Here is a 4371-nt window from a genome sequence, read left to right as displayed (position 1 = left end):
GTCATAAATTTAGATTAGACCAGTTAAGATTCGACGAGCAAGTAGAAAACAGGGATCCTCCAAAGATGTTGTCTGGAACAGATATCCTAAGACAACAATCAAATGTTCACGTGTCGCTCGGAAAGATGACAAACGTCATAGGACAAAAATAACGCAATGGTGAAGATTCCAACATGGGTGAATCAAACTGGAAGAAGAAGAGTGTTTTCTTCAAACTCCCATACTGAGAAGAAAATATGCTACGTCATAACCTAGATGTTATGCACATAGAAAAAAATGTCTGCGATAACATAGTGTTCACTATATTAAATGATAGTGAAAAGTCAAAGGACAATCTGAAAGCTCGAAAGGATTTACAAGACATGGGCATAAGGCTGGAGGGCCGCGCAAGGGTGGAAAATATCCTTCTGCAGTTTTTACCATGTCAAATGCACAAAATGATATATTTCTAAAGACTCTTCAACATGTCATCTTTCCAGATGGTTGTTCAAGCAATATTACGCGTTGTGTTGACTTGCGACAACATAAGTTATATGGTTTGAAAAGTCATGATTGTCACGTTTTGATGGAACATTTGCTTCTAATTCTTGTCAAGAATGCACTACCTGCCATTGTGGGTACCGTAATTGCCGATCTTTCATCATTTTTCCAAGTACTCTGTGGGAAATCCGTTAACCCTCTACAGCTCGATGAACTCCAAAATCATGTTGTTCATACGATGTGTCGTATGGAGATGATTTTTCCTCCATCATTCTTCACAATCATGGCACACCGTATCGTGTATCTTGTAGAAGAAGTAAAAATTGGTGGCCCAGTACATTATCGGTGGATGTATCCAATAAAGAGGTTAGTTCCTATGTAAACTTGTTACAACATGCGGTTTCATTAATAAATTGTACTACTCATATGACATGGTTTCCGTTGAAAGGTATTTGGTACATTTGAAGCAATATGTGTGCAAAGGGCTCAAGCAGAAGGTTCAATTGCAGAGGGATACTTATCTGAGGAGATTCTAACCTTTTGCTCTAGATATCTGGATGACATTGAGACTAGGATGAATCGACCAGTGCGAGTTGACGATCAACCTAGTGGAGTGATCCCTGATGCATGTGAAACGATGTTCCTGAAAATTGGAAAGGCGTTAGAGCTGCAACTCATTTTAAGCTAAGCCAGATGGAAAAACATCAAGCACTTCATCACGTGCTAGTCAACTGCGAGGCTATTTTTGAATTTATTGAGTAAGTGATCTTATGTTAAATTTCAACTCTCGGAGATAAATCTGTTCAGCCTTTCACTATTAGTGAATAATGTTGTGCTATTTCAAATAGTTCATTTAGACAAAAAAACAAAGAGAATGCTACGAGGTCAAACAAGGTCGCAATAAAAAATAGACAGCATTGTGCACAAGGAATTTGTTCAGTGGTTCAAGCAAGAGGTTAGCATACAGTAAGCATTATGCCAAGGTCAAATGATAGGATGAAACATACTATAATACTTTAACTTTGATGCATTTAAGAATGGCTGTTATATGGTATCAGGTTCCGATGGAGAGCACTGAGTATTCAAATGAGATTAAATGCCTTGCATGTGGACCCATACTGCAAGCAAGACGTTATGGGGCGTACAATGTCAACGGGTATAAGTTTAGAACTATGGCAAAGGATGAAGGGATGAAAACCCGATATAGTGGAGTATATATCTCGTCTAATACACGAAGTTATGCAAGCATGCGTGACCAAAAAGTAGCTATTGGTAGTGTTCCATATTATGGCAAAATTGTAGACATAATTGAATTGAATTACAGCTGTCGGTTCTCAGTTATGTTGTTCAAATGTATTTGGGCAGATACAACTACTACTAGAGGAATCAACAAGATCATTTGGGTCTTACTAGTGTTAACTTCTCTTGTTTAATACACACTGGTGATCGAGAAGACGATGAACCATACATATTGGCATCAGAGGCTCATCTTGTATACTATGTGGACAATGAAGTAGATAAAGAATAGTGCGTAGTTGTTCATGTGAAGCCACGAGACTTGTATGACATGGGAGAAGAGAATGAAGAAGCTGAAGTTGGTTTCTCTCCACAGCCAGGCTTAAACATGTCAACGGCAGAGGACGTTGGAGAGTTGCAGTTGACAAGGGATGATGATACAGAAGATCCCATAGACAATATTTTTGAAAATATTGATGATGTTGCAAAATGAAACATGAGAATGGTTAACGTAATTTTTAAAGAATATTTGTGTGTTTAATAAGTTATCAATTAGTTTTTGTATATAGTTGGCTGGTTACATCACGATTTGCATTTTCGTATTTCAATGAAGTCTTTATTGGATTAACAGCTTTAATAAATTAAAGCTTTTTCCCATTTTTTTTTTCATTTTTTTGTTTATCTACATTTATTCCAGAATAAAGTATCTATATTGTTTGATGATGTTGTTCTTAATGTCGGTTTTATTAAAAGATAACATATCTAATAATCATTAACTAATCTTAATGTTGTTATGACTAATAAATATTAGTTATTTTAAAATGATGGAATAACAAGGTAAGTGGAAATGAATGACTTTTCATCATGCTGTGCAAGCTCGACATTTACTACAAAAATGGCTATAGCCTCGCCATTCTCTCGTTGGAACATGCAATTGCTGTTGCTAGAGACGTATGGTTTCGTAAAGTGAATGTTAGGTGTTAGTTGGAGGCTATATCAGGACGCTCTTGTTTCAAGGAATACTTAAAAACGGCAAACAATTATACCATGTAGGTTCGTTCCTTAGGCATACAGTTATTGATTAATTGAATAATGTATATGTTAAGTTTATATACGAAAACCAAATGTATTGGAATAATATTTGTTATGTTAACATTCAAATGTTTAGGAACTTCATAAATGGAGATCAATGTACGAAAATAGGTTTGGATATATTTTTGTGACATGTGCATCTGGAAAGAGTTCTTCTGAAATACTTGCTGAACTGAAGGTATATAAATAGATTCCTAATACAAAAATTTCATTATAAATAAGTAGTGTATTTTACAAAACATACTATAAACTATATCTGGTATTATGTAGACGCGCTTCAGAAACAACCATATTGTTGAGTTGGATATTGCATCAAAGGAGGAAATGAAGTATATAGAATTGCACATTACAGATCTTCTATCTAAGAGATATGCCCAGAGTACTAATAAGGGAGATGGTAACTATTGCTTATTTTTTTATTTGTTCTAAAAGTTTCTAATGATATTAACATACCATATTTTTACTAAATTAATTTCTGATGAATTACCTTGTTGTATGATGTTCATATTTTCAGTATTACCTGAATATTCAGGCGAAGTAGTTAATGACAGTCTAGATGGGATAGAGACTGATTCAGAAGAAAATTTAGATGAAATTTCCTCTGTTGGAATTGACATCTCCATGCAGTCTGATCTCAAAAAGGTCTCGGAAGAAGACAAAGAAACTTTGGATAACCAGCAAATACAAGATCATGTACATGTTGCAAATAGGGGCTTCGATTTGAACAAAATGCCTTGGTATGGAGATGAAATATCAGATCCTGTAACACGTGAAAGTCATAGATTCTTGACAGAGTATTTTTACCCTGGTCAATACGATGTTGAAGAAAAATTTTGACCTTGTATTTTAAGAATTAGGTCGCGTCCACTTAGTTTAATGGTTTTGGTTGCAGTATTACATATGTGACTACTTTTGGAATTTTCGAAAAAGGCCTAGTTTAATTTTTGATTGATTAAAGCTAGCATTAACTGATATATTTCTAACATATTTCTTTTCTATTTATGCTTGAATGCAACATTATAATATCTTATAGTAAATAAAAAAAAATCTAATTTGTAAATTTGTTCACATGAGTGAAAAAAATCTCTTTTTAAAGTGATTAATCTTTTATACATAAAACAAATCCAGAAATTGGTGTCACAGTTTAGGTAATAGTGACTCAAACAAATTGATCAAAATTAACTAATTAGACTATATAAAAAAATCAAATACGGGCAAACCCAAATTATTTACTAATAAAAAATTTCTAAATTTGCGAAAGACAACATTAATTCAGAACAACATTGATGAAACTAGTGAGAAATAAAGTAATTTATATTCTCTTAGTTTTAAAAAATGAGACTACATCCAAATATGAGAGCGAGGAACTAAGTAAATTTGGCGACGGTTGGAATAAAACCGCCGCTAAAAGTAAGTATTGGTTCAGCAACTATGTGTGCAATTTTGTTACATTTAGCAGTGGTTGATCCTAATCGGTGCTAGATGTGAAACGGATAGCAACTCCAATGACTAACCGCTGCATTAACTGTCGCCATTCTTCATTCAGTGGTAAATTTCTACAAC

The sequence above is a fragment of the Arachis ipaensis genome, chromosome B04 (assembly GCF_000816755.2).
Source record: "Arachis ipaensis cultivar K30076 chromosome B04, Araip1.1, whole genome shotgun sequence".
NCBI lineage: Eukaryota > Viridiplantae > Streptophyta > Magnoliopsida > Fabales > Fabaceae > Arachis > Arachis ipaensis.
Note: the sequence above shows the minus strand (reverse complement) of the source record.